The 20,168-nt window shown below is 40.2% G+C and overlaps 1 pseudogene; it reads right to left on the bottom strand.

Annotated features, from left to right (window-relative positions):
- Window positions 1–17,407: 17,407 nt before the first annotated feature.
- On the bottom strand, window positions 17,408–19,442 carry LOC132425684 (centrosomal protein of 72 kDa-like; annotated as a pseudogene).
- Between the last annotated feature and the right edge of the window lie 726 nt (window positions 19,443–20,168).

Below are 20,168 nucleotides of genomic sequence, written 5' to 3'. Positions count from 1 at the left end.
TCCAGCCCTGGTCCGGGAAGATCCCATATGCCGCGGAACAACTAAGCCCGTGCACCACAACTACTGAGCCTGTGCTCTAGAGCCCACAAGCCACAACTACTGAGCCCATGTGCCACAACTACTGAAGCCCATGTGCCTAGAGCCCGTGCTCTGCAACAAGAGAAGCCACCGCAATGAGAAGCCCGTGCACTGCAACGAAGAGTAGCCCCCACTCGCTGCAACTAGAGAAAAGCCCGCGCAGCAACGAAGAGCCAACGCAGCCAAAAATAAATAAATTAAATAAATAAATTTAAATAAATAAATAAAATAAAAATTTCGGAGGAAAAAAGCATGTTACAAACAGCTTTCAATATGATCTCATATTTGGAATTGGCTTTAAGTCTAACACAATTGACAACTGAACCAATTATATTTCTATTAAGTTGAAGACACTTCACAGTTAATTGACTGAAAACATGATTAAATTCAAACAGAAGGGAAGCCAATAGTCCATTATGATCTTTGAAGAATACGGATAATCAATTGCTTTTTATCAAACATTTTAAATCAACCCATACCAGGCAGATCATTTAAAAGGGCTGCCGAGATCTCACAGTTTGTTTCAAAATTTGCAAGCATCAAGTGTCAATCAAAACTAAAGATGAGGGACTTCCCTGGTGGTCCAGTGGCTAAGACTTCAAGCTCCCAATGCTTGGGAGTGCCCGGGTTCAATCCCTGGTCAGGGAACTAGATCCCACATGCCGCAACTAAAGATCCTACATGCCGCAACTAAAGAGCCCGCATGCTGCAACTAAGACGTGGCACCGCCAAATAAATAAATAAATAAATAAATATTACCAAAAAAACCCTTAAGGTGAAATACTAATGAATGTTGAATTCTCATGCTTTAGGTGTACTTCCTTTTTAGATTTTTTGGTTCTCTGCTATTTCTACCTTACTATTTCATTTAAATTTCCTACACACTAACTTTGTGCGATTGAAATAAAATTGCAGTATATACAAAAAAAAAAAAGGGCTGCTGAGTAAGAATCACCAAATAATATTCTGAAATTGAACGAGTGGGATTATTGTCTGACAAATTACTATTTAAGTTAATATAACCTTTATCTTTAAAGTAACTGAGAAATTCTAGAACACTTGAAATAAAAAGGTTTTGAAAGAACTTTCAATGTTTAGGCAAAACCACATCTAAACCAAGCTAGTGGTATGTGTTGTTTATTTATTTGGGACAGGGATAGTTAATCACTTGGACCACATAATTCCAATCAATCAGAATGAATGCTGACTGACATAACAGTGCAGGCTAGCTAATTATCAGTCCTAGTTTTAGGTAAAATTAGTAAAATGAGTAAACAATAAGGGGCCGTATGCTTTTTTCCCCTAAATCTTTAATACAAATGCTTAAAAAGGTAAGAAAGCATGTTCTTTAACTGGTTGTACTGAGAAATGTTCTAACATCGATGAGGCAAACCAGTGGGGCATTTCTGGTCTGAGGGCAAGTTTTGCCTGGTTTAATGTGAATTAATTGACAACATTTTTTAATAAGTAGACTTCACATAAAAGGTTTTGGTTTCTCTTGAAATAGCAAAAGTCTATGAATTAACTATCCCACAACCCCTCATGACAACAATGATTAGCTGCTGCTGCCTTCAGAAAGGGCATGCTTCCTACGTGGATGCACTTGCCACCAGCCTTGTTCTACCCTTTTAAGGAACCTGCCTTGTGCCTATGGACAGTTGAGTTTGGAAGCTGTTTAGGGTCAATTAGTCAAACAACAGAGAACAGACTCAAGCTTCCTGTGAATTTAAGTTACCTAACTAAAGTTCCCCTAGCCTATGTTTCCTTCCACAAAGCAAACAAATGGTTGGCATGAGTAAGTACAGTTTCAAAGATAAATAAATGACTTGGGAATTAATATAAATAGTATGAACAGGCTGTCCACAAACAAAGCAGGATAGAGAATATTCTGTGACTTTGCAAAAGAATAGTGTTTCTCTGCGGCTGCTTCCCACTAGCTTCTACCTTATGTTTGGTAGTGTATATATGTCCATGCCCCTCTCTCGCTTTGTCACAGCTTACCCTTCCCCCTCCCCATATCCTCAAGTCCATTCTCTAGTAGCTCTGTGTCTTTATTCCTGTCTTACCCCTAGGTTCTTCATGACATTTTTTTTTCTTAAATTCCATATATATGTGTTAGCATACGGTATTTGTCTTTCTCTTTCTGACTTACTTCACTCTGTATGACAGACTCTAGGTCTATCCACCTCATTACAAATAGCTCAATTTCGTTTCTTTTTATGGCTGAGTAATATTCCATTGTATATATGTGCCACATCTTCTTTATCCATTCATCTGATGATGGACACTTAGGTTGTTTCCATCTCTGGGCTATTGTAAATAGAGCTGCAATGAACATTTTGGTACATGACTCTTTTTGAATTATGGTTTTCTCAGGGTATATGCCCAGTAGTGGGATCGCTGGGTCATGTGGTAGTTCTATCTGTAGTTTTTTAAGGAAACTCCATACTGTTCTCCATAGTGGCTGTACCAATTCACATTCCCACCAGCAGTGCAAGAGTGTTCCCTTTTCTCCACACCCTCTCCAGCATTTATTGTTTCTAGATTTTTTGATGATGGCCATTCTGACTAAGCCATTTATTTTTTCATTGTAGATGGACTCTACAATGTAGATGGATTATTTAAAATTAGTTTAAATTATAATATATCTTCAATAGGGTTTATACATATCCAGGATTAGAAGAATTCATTTCTGTCTTGTTCCTCTTTCCTCTATTATTCATCCTGAATGGATGTGGGAGGAAAAAGAGCAGGAAAGTAGATGTAGAAGCCATAGTTCTCTTGAGCCAAGCCATCCACAGGTAAAGAGCACTTGGCTTTGATTCTCCACTAGGACAAGCTGCCTGACACAATCATTCTTTGCTCTCACTTTCTGTCTGTGATTTTGTTCTATAGTTTCTGTCCTTTTCAGAAAAAGCAAAACACAAAAGAAATTCCACCAAACCTAGCATCTTTTCACTGTCCACAAGCTGGAGTTCTATGCTCAAGGCACCACTGAAGGTTTTCTCTCAGACATGGACCCCAGAGGACAGGGACTGCATCTAACTCCTCCATCACTGTCTCCCGGTTCTTATTTCATTGTAGACACAAATGCTTCCAAAATTGAAATTTCCCTTTCATGTCTTTTTTTAAACTTTAATTCTCTGCTCTATTTGCTACTGTCCCAAATGAGAACCCTGTGGCCAAAAAACAAATTTTAATTTAATTTTAAAATAAAATAAGTTTTAAACTAAAAGTTATTAAAAAGAAAAGAAAAGAAAGAACCATTAGTGTCAAATAAGATTTTTAAAGCACCTCTATGTGCCAGGAATTCTAAAAAAAAAAAAGGTGAGTATATGCGAATGCCTGCCTCAGTAACTAGAAGTCACAAGAGTAGCAAAACCAAGAATTTGACCAATGAGTGAAATGGTGGATAGTGTTGCTGTTCTCGTCTCATCTAGTGAAATTCTGAAGAACTATACTGCGTCCTCGTTCATCAGCATGGTATATACCTGTCCTGGACAGATGGCCACAGCTCTAGAAAGCTGGCCAAAGCTTCTTATTTTTTATTTTTTCCCTTTTTCTTAGCTTTGATGTTTTTCTTTCTTTTTTTGAATTTTTATTTTATATTGGAGTATAGTTGATTTACAATGCTGTGTTAGTTTCAGGGGTACAACAAAGTGATTTAGTTATACATATACATATATCTATTCTTTTTCAGATTCTTTTCCCATATAGGTTATTATAGAGTATTGAGTAGAGTTCCCTGTGCTGTACAGTAGGTCCTTGTTGATTACCTATTTTATATATAGTAGTGTGTATATGTTAATCCCAATTCTGAGACCTCTGACACTACTGTAACCAGATAATATTTTTGAGATTCAACCTATGTTTCCTTTTCTCCCTTCCATTCAAGCATATAGACAGTCATGTATTTCTTGCCTCAGAGGAGTAAACTAGTAGGAAAAAAAAGAGCAGAATTTATCCTAAATTTCTCTAGTCTTTGGATTCCAGGGAAGGAAGACTATATCATGTCAACAAAATATTTTTAAGAAGCAGGAGGGAGAGAGCTAACAGCCCCACCAGAAAGGCTCTCCAGGCTACAGGAAGTGAAAAGATAGGGGTTCACTGCTTGCCTTCTGCGCAGACAAGGAAGTGGCAAGATCCCAGGGGGAAAATGGTTCCTGTACACCTTGGAAACAGAACATATCGTAGGTATAGCAGAAGCCAGCGGACCTCGAGGGCTATGCTGAAACACAAAAGGGGTGTCTTAGTGCTCATTTGTGTGGGTGAATCAATAACCAGACATCAAGCCCTGAGTTCTTAGCACTGGATAAATTTTTACAACTATGACACAAATATTCTTGGGAGACAAGAAAATCCTCCAAAAGACTAGAGTTTAAATTTCCTGCCTTTCTGAAGGTACAGAGGCCCAAAATAAGACTTATGATGAATTTTAGAAAAATAAAGTTCTTCCTCCCCACCTGCAGTGTTCCCCCAACCAGGGTAGATGGGGATACGTGATTTCACTTTAATCAGCACATTGCCATATAAGGTTGCACCGTATTTCCTGAAGCTTTCAAGAAACTCTTTGCTCCAAATCCGTCCCAGTAGCTCATGGTTCTCCCCATCTCTGCAAAGAACAAAGGCGATTCTACATTTTTCAGCTATTTAACCATGAGGCACCTATTCTACTTGGGATTTGCAAATACTTAACCTATTTTAATGAGAACTTTTAGACACTAATTCCCATCTCAACTGTAGTGTCTTGATTCTTCCTTAGGATATGGTTCCTACAAAATACACATCGAGCTTCCTTACTTTATCCTGTATTTTTTACCCTTCACACTCCAACAGGCTGCACAAATCCCTGTAAGAACTACCTCTGCAGCCTTGAATAGGTGAGGAAAATGTTTTCTACAGCAGCTTCTTCGTAGACACTTTTGTACAGCAACAAGAAATTAGCTTCTGCATGGATTCAACCACATGAGTGAGTGACAACAGCACAAAGAGTATTTATCTCAGTCTGTTTCTATTGTCTGACAGCAAGGCTGGTCAATACCTATTGCAAAGTTTCATGGGTTCAATCAATGTCTCCATCTTTTCCTCCCCCTCTTACAATGGGACCTGATGTTTCACCTTATCAATAACCCAGCAAATGCTGGTGACAAGGAATTTTATTCCAGACCACAGTTGAGAATCCATTTTAGTTTTTTCCCCACTTGAAGATTCAGAGCAAGTGCAGATCATTGTCTCTTGCCAGTGTTGTTGCCTTTTTGATGGCATCTTCACAATGGAAAGTCATCTACCTGCCTGGCACAGACTATGTGCTCCATAAATGTTGATTAATAATAGTAGCTTTTGTTGGTGTGATAGTAATGAAAAGTCAAAGTAAGGACAGAAGGGTTGATCCCAGGGTCTGGCTCAGGACATAGATTGCCTCCATGTGGCCAAAGACAAGATAAGAAGGCATAGAGTCTATAGAAGCAAATGGCAGGATGAAAAGGAAAAACTGGAGAGAGAAAGAAGAAAGAGCCATATACACAAGGACACTACCCCTGGGGGACTATTGCTGCAAAGGGCTGACATCAGGTCGATAGCATTGGAATTGTCTCCAAAACGTACATAACCATAATTAATATTTTCATCCAGTCATTGGCTAAATTTCCAGACCCAAAAGCATACTTTAGCATAATTTAAATGTCCATTTTCATTGTTTTTAAAACATTACATATATTACTAATTCTGATACTGTCTGTTCAGATCTATATTAGACACAAGAATTCTGAAAATACTCAGAGACAAAAGTAGTTTTCTGAAAGCTACATTATAAGTCCTAGGAGCTTGTAATAGAGAAGCTTCCTGTCTTTCTGGCTACTGTGAGGTATGGCCTTGCATCTTAATGGTGTCCTTTTGATATATAATGTGCAAGTCTAGGGGTTATCTGAAATACCTCTCTTATCTACATAAAAGCAATCCATTTTTGGTATAGGGTGAACAGTTTGGAGGATTTCTGCAGTTCTGCTGCTCTAATAAGCCTGAACATTTCTAAAAATAACCACCTTATATTTGGATGTTGTTATGGATTGAAGTGTGTCCCTCCACAATCCCTATGTTAAAGACCTAACCCCCAGTATCTTAGAATATGATTTTACTTGGAAATAAGGTCATTGCAGATATAATTAGTTGAAATAAGGTCATACTGGAGTGCCCTGATCCAATATGACTTGTGTCTTTATAAGATTTGGACACAGGCCTACACAGAGAGAACACCATGTGAAGACGTAAGTAGAGATTCACCAAAGATTGCCAGCAAACCACCAGAAGCTAGGAAAGAGGCATGGAACAGATTGCCCCTCATATGCCTCAGAGTAACCAACCTTGATCTCAGACTGCTAGCCTCTAGAACTGTGAGACAATAGCTATCTGTTGTTTAAGCCACCCAGTCTGTGGTTATTTGTTACAGCAGCTCTAGCATACAAATACAGGTGTCTTTAAGGGGCAAAGATATCTGTTGATGCAAAGGACCTAGAAATCGAGGGGGAGATGTTTCTAAAGGATGAAGTATGGCGAATTACCACATGAACATCTTTTTTCCTAATGTTCCTTTCTTTCATTGTAGTTTCTATCCTTCTTTCCTATTTTTTTCAACATACTTAATTTGCAGCCTCTTTCAGATTACTCTAATATCTGCAGTTCTTAGAGTGCTTTTGTAAGAGGAAATGTTTGTGTACTTGCTGATTCTTCCTCAGGGTGCTTTTTTCACTGTCTCCTTTATGTTTTATTATGAGTTCATGTTCAGTGCGCTTATATTGTTCCCCAAGAATCCTGATTGTCCTGAGATGTGCAAGTTTTCCTACAAAATCTCTCTCCAGAGCCCATCCTGACTTTGAGTTCTTTACTTATGGCATTTAAATATTTCTCTTTCTTTTTGTCAAGTTTGTCCATGATCATTTTTGGTTTTGCTGTTTGTTAGTTTATCCAGTATTTTCAAGTGTTTTCAACAGGTATGAGCCCCTTCTGCATCAGCTTATTCAGCCAATTGCCCAAAATTTCAATTTCATAGACTCCCAAAAACATTTCTATGCAACTAATAATAATAACAACAATAGGAGAATGATCACTTATCTGCCGTTTTATAGTATCTCAAAAATTTTTCTCTTTCTCTCACCTACCAAAATTAAACTGACAGAAGCTCTGTGGTGTTTCACCTGGACTGAGCCTTTTTTGTCTTTTGATACAAAAAACGCAGAAAATTCTAAAGCACGTCCTGAAAATTATTCTAGAAAAATTCATATCTCCAGAAGCTTGCTAAAATGTAAACTTTGCAAGACCAATAAAGAGAAATATAGTAGTCTCAGATGCTTTAAAACACTTGTCATAAAATTCTAGTTCAAACTTCCAAGACTGAAGGAAATTAGAACTGCCTTTCATTTGTCCTACCAAATGTCAGAGATGTTAAAAGCATTATCAGTTTCATTCTCACGAAGTGCCTTTAGATGTTTATCCCCACTAGGCATATGAGGAATCCAAGACTCAGAGAGTTAATTAAGGTTCCTGAGCTACTTCTTAGAGCACGTGGGATGTATGTGCAGCCCCTCCCCTTTCTAGGGGTTTTTGTTTGCGACTGTATCATGCTATTTTTCATTACACAAAATTTTATCCTTTTGGTTGTGTATATATATTATGAGGGGCTTCAGTCCTTCTATTTTTGATGAAAATGCTTCATGTTTTATCTTAGAAATCATTTTAAGTAGAGGATTTAATCTTACTTTATCACAAAAGAAAACCAATCTATTCCTAGTCTAACACCACCAAGCTGGATCAAATGTCATAAAACATTCTAATTTCATGGAATTTGTGTGGATTTTAACCACACTAATTGAAAAGCAGAATGTTAGCCTTTATTCTGAATGCGTACATCAAACTCTTTCAAGATGAAGCACAACTAGTAATAGTCATGTACCTTAATACGGATCCTGCAGGTTTAGGGGAAATAGATGCATTTATAACATGCTATTACAATGAGTTTACTAGGAATCTATTAAGAAGATTAGGGATTGTTATTCTGACAAAGGCTTGTGTTACAGGAACCCCAGTTTGAAATTGGACTCTACTATTGATATCTACTATTGACACAAGGCTGTGCTGACTTTTGGCCTTTGGGATTATCTTTAGTTACACAGAGCAAACTGGAGAGACAGCTGTTTGAAACAATGACATTTGCATAAGTTTATCTGTATAAGGACTTTGCATTTGGATAAAAAGGAGATGACGAAGATTTTAGAAAAGGACTTGAAGTACAAGAAGGGGAAATGAAAGAAGGAGATGCTGTGGGGACTGATTGGAAGGACTCTGTGAGATTCAAGGTATAATCTTTGTTAGGTTCCTAAGCGATAAAGTAAAAAACCCACTTGAGAAGGTGAAACAAGTACCTTATACACCTTGAGGGCTGATGGTTTTGGGAACATCAGACAATAATCTGCATAGCTTTGACACTGTTACTCTAAGGCAAGCATAGGAAGTATGGCAGTAATGAGGCATCATGCAGTTTCATAGAGCATCAGCAAGGGGGTGGAAGCAAAGACTGGGGCAAACAAACCACCTATGGTGACCAAAGCTGGCAGACCAGTTTGCGCTGGAAGACACTCTAGGTGACACTGTATCCCCTCCTTCCAAGTGAGACCTTATTCTCAGACCTGGAGTATGTGCCTATATCTTCCTTTAAAATAAACCCTTTCCATTTTTTTTAATATTTATTTTTAAAATTGGGGTATAGTTGCTTTACAGTGTTGTGCTAGCTCCTGCTGCACAGCAAAGTGAACCAGCCATATGTATACACATATCCCCTCACTTTTGGATTTTCCCTCCCATCCAGGTCACCACAGAGCACCGAGTAGAGTTCCCTGTGCTACAGCAGGTCCTCACTACATATCTATTTCATACACAGTGGAGTATGTATGTCAATCCCAATATCCCAATTCATCCCACTCTACTTTCCCCACCCTGCTGTCCACACGTTTATTCTCTACATCTATGTCTCTATTTCTGTTTTGCAAATAGGTTCATCTGTACCATTTTTCTAGATTCCACGTATATGTGTTAATATACAATATTTGTTTTTCTCTTTCTGGCTTACTTCACTCTGTATGACAGTCTCTAGGTCCATCCACATCACTACAAATGAAAAAAAAAAGAACTTGGCAGCTAGATCAGGAATGTGACCAGATAAAGATAAAACTTGGTACTCAAGATGCAAAAGCATGCAAGAGGGTTAGAACAGTAGAACAAGGACGGTGACCCAAGACATAGATATAAATACCATTAAGGAACGGCTTATAGAAATGTTTTTATTTTCTCAGGCATTGCAAAACTGTTGGCAAATCTATAAATGTTTAATAAAAATTATTTAAGAAATAAAAAATAAAATAAACCCTTTCCACATAGGTAGAAAGCTCTTTGACATAAATCGCAGCAATATCTTTTTTGAGCCATCCCCTAGAGTAGCAAAAATAAACAAATGGAACCTAATTAAACTCAAAAGCTTTTGCACATCAAAGGAAGCCATAAACAAAACAAAAAGACCACCCACAGAATGGGAGAAAATATTTACAGACGATGCAACCAACAAGGGATCCGTCTCCAAACTTTACAAACGGCTCATGTGGCTCAATATCAAAAAAACAAACAACCCAATCAAAAAATGGGCAGAAGACCTAAATAGACATTTCTCCAAAGAAGACATATAAATGACCAAGAGGCACATGAAAAGATGCTTGACACTGCTAAGTATTAGAGAAATGCAAATCAAAACTGCAATGAGATATCACCTCACACCAGTCAGAATGGCCATCATCAAAAAAACTACAAACAATAAATGCCAAAGAGGGTGTGGAGAAAAAAGGAATCCTCCTACACTGTTGGTGGGAATGTAAATTGGTGCAGCCACTATGGAGAACAGTGTGGAGGTTCCTTGAAAAACTAAAAATAGAGCTACCATATGATCCAGCAATCCCAGTCCTGGGCATATATCTGGAGAAAACCATAATTCGAAAAGATACATGCACCCCAATGTTCATTGCAGCACTGTTTGCAATAGCCAAGACATGGAAGCAACCTAAATGTCCATTGACAGATGAATGGGTAAAGAAGGTGTGGTACATATATACAATGGAATATTACTCAGCCATTAAAAAGAATGAAATAATGCCATTTGCAGCAACATGGATAGACCTGGAGATTATCATACTACGTGAAGTAAGTCAGACAGAGAAAGACAAATATCATATGATATCGCTTATATGTGGAATCTTAAAAAATGATACAAATAAACTTATTTACAAAACAGAAACAGATTCACAGGCTTAGAGAATGAACTTATGGTTACCAGGTGGGGGCAGGGCTTGGGGTAGAGATAGATTGCGAGCTTGGGATTGACATGGACACACAGCTATATTTAAAATAGATAATCAAAAGGCATCTACTGTTTAGCACAGGGAACTCTGCTCAATACTCTGTAATCACCTAAATGGGAAAAGAATTTGAAAGAGTATAGATACATGTATATGTATAACTGAATCACTTTGCTGTACACCTGAAACTAATACAACATTGTTAATCAACTAGACTCCAATATAAAATAAATTTTTTTAATATAATAAAATAAACCCTTTCCCAGGAGACTTCTCAATCCTTCCTGAAGATTGTAGGCCATCTCCTCCAGGTATGTCTGCATCCTGAGATGAACACAGCTTCAGCCAAGCTGAGACCACACAATTTATATTTAATCTATATTTCCCTATAATTAATGTTCCACATTTTTCGAGATTCTGTTACAAAATTCATATTCAAGAATACCTAGAAATGGGGATCAATGAATTCAGCGATTCTGTTCTAGGCACTGGTAAGCAGTTGGTGGCTCTGGCCATTAGCATTTATGACCCAGCAGGGGATGAGAAAAATCACAGAATTCCTGTGTCTTACTGTTCGCGGAGAAGAAAGATTGTTCTGGGCTTGCTGAGGTCTCCCTTGCCTACTTCTACCTCTGCCCCAGACATTCCTCCTCCCCCCACATTAACCATTTCCAGAAGAACTTTTCCCTAAGCCTCCCAGATCAATCACGCTACACCTCCAGCCCCCCAGCCTTGGCCTTGTACCTAAAAAACTGACAGTATAAGGACCTGCATGGTCTGGGTTAACCTTGCCTTCTTCTGACAGACGAGGCATCTAGGAAAGCCTGGAGAACCATTCAGTTCATTCCAGCCCCTTTCCTTAGCTCCCACTTCCTGAGCTAGTCTGTGGGTAACAAAAAAAAGCAGAGGAGTGTGTCCTCAGTTACTTTCCAAGATGTAAAGATAAGATCCTTACAATTGGGAGATTTTCTTGAGGCTATTGCCTACCTGCAGCCCACATCACCTTCTTCCCCTCTGATTGCTCACCTAGACAGACTTTCCTGTGGCTGCAGGTTTAACACAGGGCATTAGATGGCAGTCCCAAAAGCATCTTTCCTGAGAACAAAAGCTAAAATTTCTTTTCTGCTTCCTTTCTTACCAGGAAGTGTTTGATGTAATATTAAATTTACTGGAGAGCTAGAAGGAGTTAATCAATACTTTCAATAAAATACCAAGGAAATTTTTTTTTTTTTTTTTGGCCTCGCCACCCGGCATGCAGGATCTTAATTCCCAGACCAGGGATCCAACCCACGCTCCCTGCAGTGGAAGCGCGGAGTCCCAACCGCTGGACCACCGGGGAAGTCCCACAAGGAAATTTTTTTTCTTGATGGGGTGACTTTTACTCAGTGAAGAATGTAGTCTATGAAGTTACCTTGGGACTATGTGACATGAATAACTGGAACCAGGCCACGTTTCAACAGCCTAGTGAAAGAAATGAAAATTGTCTCCTGTTGCTGCAGGTAGTTTTGACATGTTAGATTTGGAAGTAAGAGACTGTAAAATAAACCCACAAAAAGCTTCCTGACATTAAACCAAACATGCAAACTCTGTAGTATAAACATGAGATTCTTAACCCTTATAAAATTGTGTAAGCGTAAAGAAATATCCCCCAACTGGAACATTAAATAATATTCTTTACAGAGAGAGTTTTGAATTTTAGGTAAGGAAATGTAAAGAGGGAATCATACATATCACCTGGGTGACTACTATATGACTCATTTTATAATGTTAAAGGTAATTCTGTTTGATATATTGGAGTTGGAGTAAAGTATTATTTTTCTTTTAGTATTCAGATTAAATCTCATTGTACAGAAATGGAGCAAAGCAGCTATCCCTCATGGTTCACAAATGATTACTGTGATTTTCTGAAAGGTTGTACCTACAAAAATTCCTCAAGTGGGGCTTCCCTGGTGGCGCAGTGGTTGAGAGTCCGCCTGCCGATGCAGGGGGCGCGGGTTCGTGCCCCGGTCCGGGAAGATCCCACGTGCCGCGCAGCGGCTGGGCCCGTGAGCCATGGCCACTGGGCCTGCGCGTCCGGAGACTGCTCCGCAACGGGAGGGGCCGCAGCAGTGAGAGGCCCGCGTACCGCAAAAAAAAAAAAAAATTCCTCAAGTAATAAAAAACTAGACTTTCTTGCTTAGGATAAAAGGATGGATTTCGATTTATGTTTCCTAATATTTAAACATCCTCTTTTATGTATCATGAAAATAAACTAAGGATTCTTGGGCCTGTCCTGTAGGTAAAAAATCTTAACAGTGAATACACAGAGGTACACAGTTATCTGTGTACACAGAGGTACACAGTTATCCACAATTTCACAAAATAGATAATAAAATGTAAGTATGTAAAAAAATTTATCTCAAATATGCAATGCTTTTAGCACACCACTCATCACATAACAGAAATTCAATAAATATTCCTTCTTTCTTTTATTTCTATTTTCCTTCCTCAGATGTTTCTGGTACTAGGAAAGGTCAAGGACACCATTTCAACCCAAAGAATTAAAAAAGAAATTCAACAAACAGGATACGGAAATGACCTGTATTTTTTCACTACCTGGAATAGCTTTGTGCAGACCAATCCTCCCACGGAAAACAATTATTAAATCAGATACTCCGTTAGGAATATCCATTTGAAGGCATCAGAGAGCTAATAGGGCAGCAGGACTGAGGGGCCAAGATTCTGGAAAGAAGGCGTGTGCAGAGAGGTGAGCCCAACGTTTAATTTCACTTTTCCTTGAGACATTTTCCAACTCCTAAAATGAAGACACTGAGGAAGTGTTCTAGGAGTTTTATGGGGCTGAGGGATGAAATTGAAGTCAGGCACAATAAAAAGCAGACAAAATAGCCCAGGATGTCAGCTGGAACCCCAAATGGGTTTCATCTTAGGAATAAGAGTGAATCAGAAACCAAATGACTCTCATGAAGATTCAAGCCCTTCTAATCAACTCAATCCCAGGCTGGATTACATTATCTGCCCCTGCCCTTTCAACTAGAAGAAAATAAATCCTCTGGAAGTAACACCGTTTAAAGCCTGAAAGTAGGTCTAAAATTTTTCACACACAATGTCCTGAATTTAATAAAAAATGGCCAGGCATACCAAAAAACAAAACCAAATGATCAAAAACCAAGCAAAAATGTATATATATTCAAATAGAAGAAACACAACCTACAGATCTAGATCATGAAGGAATCGGACAGGGACTTTTAAACTACCGTGATTAGTATGTTCAATAACTTTGCTGATAGTATGAATGATTTCAGGAGAACTGAAAATGTTAGAGAAGAATCAAATGGAAGTTCTGGAACTGAAAATTATAATAACAGCAATTAAGACATCTATAGATGGGATTAACAGCTGAAGAGATTAGAAAATAAATCAGAAAAAAATTTCCTGACTGAAGTACAAGAAGAAAAAAAAGATGAGAAATCACAGAAAAAAAATATTTATATATATATATATAAAATATAGTGAAAAGATCTAAAGTACATGAAATTGTATTCCCAGATGGAGAGGTAATAGGGAATGAAGCAGAAGCAGTATGTGAAGAGATAATAGTGAAAATTTTCCAAAATGGTATGACACCAAGTCACAGATTCATGAAGTACTATAGTGCCCAACTAGGATAACTTCAAAGAAAATCAAATCTTGACACATAAAAGATAAGATGTTGAAGAAGACAAAGAAAAAATCTTAGACTGTTGAGGAAAAAAGAAACTTTTAAAGATGATAGACTTTTGGATAAAATGACAGTGCTTTTATGACTCTTTCTTTACAACTATAAAATCATTTACTTATATTTGTATTTACATAAGACTTTCTAATTAATCAAAACTTTTGGTTATTACCGTGTACAGTACCTATGAATTAGAATCATAGCATCTTATAATGGTAAGGAGTTTTAGTAGACATTGATTTTTACTTTCTATTCAAAGCATGAATACTGTTCACATCACCCTTAAGAGATGATCAGTTTTCACCCTCTATCTAGATGTTTCCAGTGACAAGGAACTTTATACATTTTAAGTTGATCCAATACATTGTTGATAGCTCTAGTTATTAGGAAGTTATGCCCTTTATAGAATCCATGTTAAGGAATTTGAATTTTATCCTAAGAGTGAAAGTAAACTACTAGAAGGATTTATGTTTTAAAATATGCACTGAAGTACAAAGAATGAAATAGAGCTTTTAAAAAAATCAGCTAAGAGGCTGTTACAGATACTCAGGGAAAATTTTTTGATGGTGATCTAGACAAAGCTGGCATAGAAATAAAAATTCTAGAAGTTTTTTAGGAGATAAAAAAACAATAGTAGTTATTTGGATTTAGAGGGAAAGGGAGATGAAAAGAATAACACCCAGGTTTCCGAATGGATAGTGAGAACTTTCAATGAAATAAGAGCTCAGAAAGATGAGCAGATTTGGAGATCATATTGCATTTGTGGTGGGTCTAGGGAAGACAAGAAATCCAGACTCAAAACATATATTTTCAGAATTTTAAGAATAAAAATGTAAATGAATCCATAAAAGTGGATGAGATAGCAATTCAATAATAAAAGGACAAACAACCCAACTTTAAAAAGGGCAAAGAATATGAATATACATTTCTCCAAAGATGAAATACAAATGACCAATAATCACACGAAAAGATGTTCAATATCATTAGCCGTCAGGGAAAAGCAAATCAAAATGACAGAGATACTATTTCACACGCGCTAGCATGGTTATAATCAAAAAGACAGATAAGACTAAGTGTTGGCGGGCTTCCCTGGTGGCGCAGTGGTTGAGGGTCCGCCTGCCGATGCAGAGGACACGGGTTCGGGCCCCGGTCCGGGACGATCCCACATGCCGCGGAGCGGCTGGGCCCGTGAGCCATGGCCGCTGAGCCTGCGCGTCCGGAGCCTGTGCTCCTCAACGCGAGAGGCCACAACAGTGAGAGGCCCGCGTACCGCAAAGAAAAAAAAAAAAAAGAAAAGGATATTTAATTATTCACAGGTAGCTGAGCAATCCTTGTGTATCTTTTCTTAAGAAATTCTGCAAAGCCAATATTAGAACTCTGTAATTTGGTTACCTTGCTTTACAAATTATGTCTCTAATCAATTAATTTTTTAAAATAGATTGAATGATGTCAAGAAATATGCCTACTGCTATCAGTATGTGGCAGAATAGAAATTTGTTAAACCTGCTAAAATCTTTGAAGATGTCAGCTGAATCTTTTCTTTGATAATTTAATCTACATTATATGTGAATTATTATAAATTTAACATGATTCTGTGACTGCTTTCATCTGTTTGTTGAGTGTAAGAAGTGAAAATGTTCCAGAGTAATTTTTTAAGTTTTACCTTAATAAGATTAATTTTAGTAAATATTCCAGGTGTTCAGTGTAAACATTTTAATCCTGATGTACTCTAAGTAAAATGAATCATTTACTCTGGACATGCTAGTCTCTCAGGTAGATAATATAAGATGTTCATATAACAATATCTGTTCAGGAGGGTGAAAACATTCACCTTCTTAGTTGTTGGCATCTCTTTTTGAGTTGAATATTAGAAAACATTTTTTGGGTGGAAATATATCTCAGAATTATGTTCTCCTTTACCTGCAGAGTCTGGCTGTAGAAATGTTAGTATTTCCATATATGCCTGGAATAGATATGATTATTTAATGCTATCAAAATCTGTAGTAATGTTTCTGTATGTTAAATATGATCATTTAAATTACTAGTTTCAGTTTAAAATTTTTTCTATGTCCAATTGTTTCTAAACAATTTTTTTTCACAGCACGATACTTATTCTACCAGTATGTAACGCTATAGGATAAGCAACTAGGCAGTGGTCAGTTCACCAAAATTGAAGTTCAAATTATTTAAGTTTAAAGTATTATAAGAAGAGATCTATATTTATACTGGAGTATTTTTAAATCTTGAATATCCTCAGTCTTAAGGTTTGAGGCAGAAGAAAATTACAGTCAGGAAGAGCATCACTTCCTGTCTGTGCTGCTCCAAGCCCACGTCCAGTGGCTGAGAGCTCAGGGCAGGCTGAGGTGTCCCTCTAAGTGCCAAGTGGACAGAGGCTCACACACCCAAGCCCTGGGCCTGCTCAGTCACTGGTGTCATGAACCAAGTTGTAAGGGCACATGGTCCCACTGTGCCCTTCTCATCGTCTGTAGCTGCTTTTGCAGCTCCGTTGGTGGTGGGGAGAAGATGGGTCACAGACACCATGGCCCCAAAACCTGTAACAGTCACCGCCTGGTCCTTTACAGGGAAGGCCGCTGGTGCTGGCCCTGCCCGGAGGACGCAGTGGGCTCTCTTCTCCCTGCGGTGTTCCTGCACAAGCTGGCACACCCCAACCTGCCCGCCCCCCCAGATGGGGACACCATCGTCACTTGTTCCATACGGCACAGGTTGACAACTCAGCTGTAGTGTTACGTCACCACGAGGCTAGAATGTCCTTAGAACTCTGACCCTGAATAGCTTCCCTGCACTGATTGACTACTGAATGCTCTGAAATCCCCTGGCTCAGGTGTGTGGCCTTTGTCCACAGCCACGTGGAGAGTGCCGCCAGTGGTGGCCCCAGGCAGTCCCGGGAGGTGCTTGCCCTGCACCTGGAGATGCTTTTGTTAACTCTCTCTCTGTTCCCCAAACCAAGCCAAAGAACAAAGGAAACACACATAACTCAAACTTGAAAGGGATAATACGCTACTAGTTCGCACTAAGTTTTTTTGGGGAAAGGGAAATAAATGTATATATAGATGCGATCTATTGCTGCACTTACTGTTAAGGAATGATGAGGGCATCACCTTGTCAGTGTGATGGGACAAGTAGTGCTGATGTCACAGGTGCTCTGACTCAGAACCACACTCACCAGGAACTCTGGGGGTGTCTGTGGGGCTGCGGCATGGTGTCACCCATCAGTCGCTGCCCAGGCCTGGCTTGCAAACGTGTGGCTCTCCTGCAGCAGCTGGGTGAGCTCCTGGATCCTGTAGCGCTCCAGAGGCTGCTTTAGTTCCACCATCTTGCCAGAAAGGCTCTTCACGCTTGTTTGAAGTCCAGTGATCTGCAAGTTCAACAACTGGAGTGTCGGCATTTCTCGCTTCTTTCTTCATGCGGAACAGAAGAGACTTCCAGCTCCTGCTGTCCTCCAGAGGCCTTTCGAGATGCTGCCTCGGGCAATCCATCTTCTTCCCAGTGTCAGCGAGTTCCTATACCACCTCACTCATTATCACGCCATACTGCTGCTGTAGCTCAGCAAGGTGACTGCAAAGATTTCTTTTCCAGAGTCAGGTAGCGAATTTCTTCATTCACAACTGTTGAACAGTCCTGAGTGGCTGTAGATTTGGGGGGGGAGTGGGCAGGAGGTGGTGGTTGGCTGTGTTCCAATAAAGCTTTATTTACAAAACAGGTGGTGGGCTGGATTTGGCAGGTGGCCTATAGTTTGCTGCCCTTTGCCCTAAGTGATATAACAACTCCATGGGACAGAGAGGGATGAGGAAACTGGATAGTTAGGACTAGAAAACGAGCTAATGATTTGATAAACTCTGATAAACCAGAACGTTTTGAATTAGGAATTAGGAGACCAGCTTCCAGAGCCTGCTTGGCCATTAAGTTACTATGTGGCCTTAAATAGGTCTTTTAACCCCTCTGGGTCCAGTTTTCTCCACTGGCAACTTGGGCGTTGGATTGGCTGTAAATTCTTGAACAGATGGCAACACGTGTCTTGCCTGGGCGAGGAACACTTCGTCGCTGTGCAGGGGCCGGCAGCCACTCCAGTACCTGCCCATCAGGTTGAGGAGAGCTGCCAGGAGCCTCACCTCCAGGGCGGCCTTCTTCACGGGCGGGCGGCGCAGCCGGGTACAGGTTGGGACACACCTCGCTCACACCAGGGCGGGGGCGGGGCCTCTGCTCTCACGCTCCAACGAGCTCCACCGTGGGCCAGGGCGCCTCGCTCCAGCCCTCCAAACCATTCCTCCGGCTCAGACCCTCCTTCAGGCAGCTCAGACACTACTGGTCTGAAGGCACCCGGAACCTCCCGCCTGGCATCCTTCACTTCCTGTACTTTTTTGGGAGCGGGCAAGGGATGTAACACCTTTTGGGTCAACAAATTCGACTCCAAAGAAGGGACTGCGTCCTCAAGGTCGGTGGAGGCTGAGGGAGGGGCGAAGAGCTGGGGGGGGGGGCGGGAGAGGGGGACGCTCGCCAACTCGCTGTCCTGCAGCCCCGGCTCTGCACAAACGGCCCTCGCACGCCCGCACGCTCCTCTTCTTCTCGGGGGCCCTGCCACCGGGAGTCCCCACACTGGTGCTGTACTGCCTGAGGACTCGGCAGGGGCTGCGATTCTTGGGAGCTCTGGAAGCCGGCCTCTCACTCCTTCTAGCTGGAGCTCGCACTCCCCGGAGGGTTGCTCAAGTCCCGCTTGCACTTGGCAATGAGGTTCAGGACCACCTCGTCATCTGCGTCCATGACCGAGCACTTCTTGGCCGAGGGGGCAGTGCACTTGGCTCTGGAGTGGCGCGGTCTTTCGACGCTGAAAACGGCTGGGAAGCTCTGCTTTGAGGCCATTGATTCCTCATCGAAGTAAAATGTAGCCGGGACGCTTACTGCTCGCTCCTCCCTCACAGGGCGGTCGTCCAGCACCAACCCCCGCCCCCAGCCTCGCTCCCGCGCAGCCTATCCCCGGGCGCATGCGCACGACGAAGAGGCGGGAGTCAGACTCGCTCTTCACCGCCGGGTTCAGCCGGAAGTCAAGCAGCAGAGGCGGAACACTTCCACCGGGGAGGAGATACGCTGGTAGCAGAGGTTGAGGCTCTCCGGAGACTCAGGACCTCGATACCCTCCAGACTAACCAAGGAGTTTCGTGAGAGATCTAGAGATTTGAGACCTGTTAAGCTCACCAAAGAATTTCCTAGGTGAGTCATCTTTTCTTGGTAAATTCCAGGAATAGATCATGACCGAAATCAAATGGTGCGCACCTGCCCGCTGCTGCGCCTCTTAGCAAATAATTAACTTATTGGAATGTTCTGGGCCTCTGTTTGTTATTAAATAGTGTTTTTTATTACCAGTTTTCTAAACAAATGTAGCAAGTTTATCATACTTGGGGCCAAAGAAATATCAGATTAATTATTTTTACTTCTAACTTAATTTTGGTTTCATATTTTAGTTTGGTTCCTTGTCTTTAGAGTGACAGCTAATGATTGATGCATGTAAGTTCAGAGAAATATGTGGAGGTGACTAAAAGGATTCAGTAAGGAACATTTAGGACAAAATGTGAATTAAGCAGAAATACAGCAGAAGGGCTTATGTGGTTTTATTTTGTCTTGCCTTGTTTTTAAGTGTATTTTTTATTTTGTTTGGGGATGAAAGGGAGGCAATTATTTATATGGAAGGAAGTTAGATATCTATCCTTTGGGATTGATAAGTATCAGGTTTCAAAAATTGCTGTGTAGAGTTTAGTAGTGATATTTAACTTTGCTTTGAAAATTAGTCTGACAAGGCTTGCGCTTTGGTCATATAAGTGCCCATGCACAAAATTGGCTTAACGGATCTGCGTATTCAAAATATGCAGCCACAAATTTATTCTCTGAGAAATCTTATGGGGAGTTAGCTCTATTATTCCAGGTGCCTTATATTCTCAGACAAGTGCTTTAAAATACTTGGAATTATTTCAA

This window comes from Delphinus delphis, chromosome 5 (genome assembly GCF_949987515.2).
Source record: "Delphinus delphis chromosome 5, mDelDel1.2, whole genome shotgun sequence".
Taxonomy (NCBI): domain Eukaryota; kingdom Metazoa; phylum Chordata; class Mammalia; order Artiodactyla; family Delphinidae; genus Delphinus; species Delphinus delphis.
Note: the sequence above shows the minus strand (reverse complement) of the source record. Positions and strands in the feature narration are given on the sequence as shown.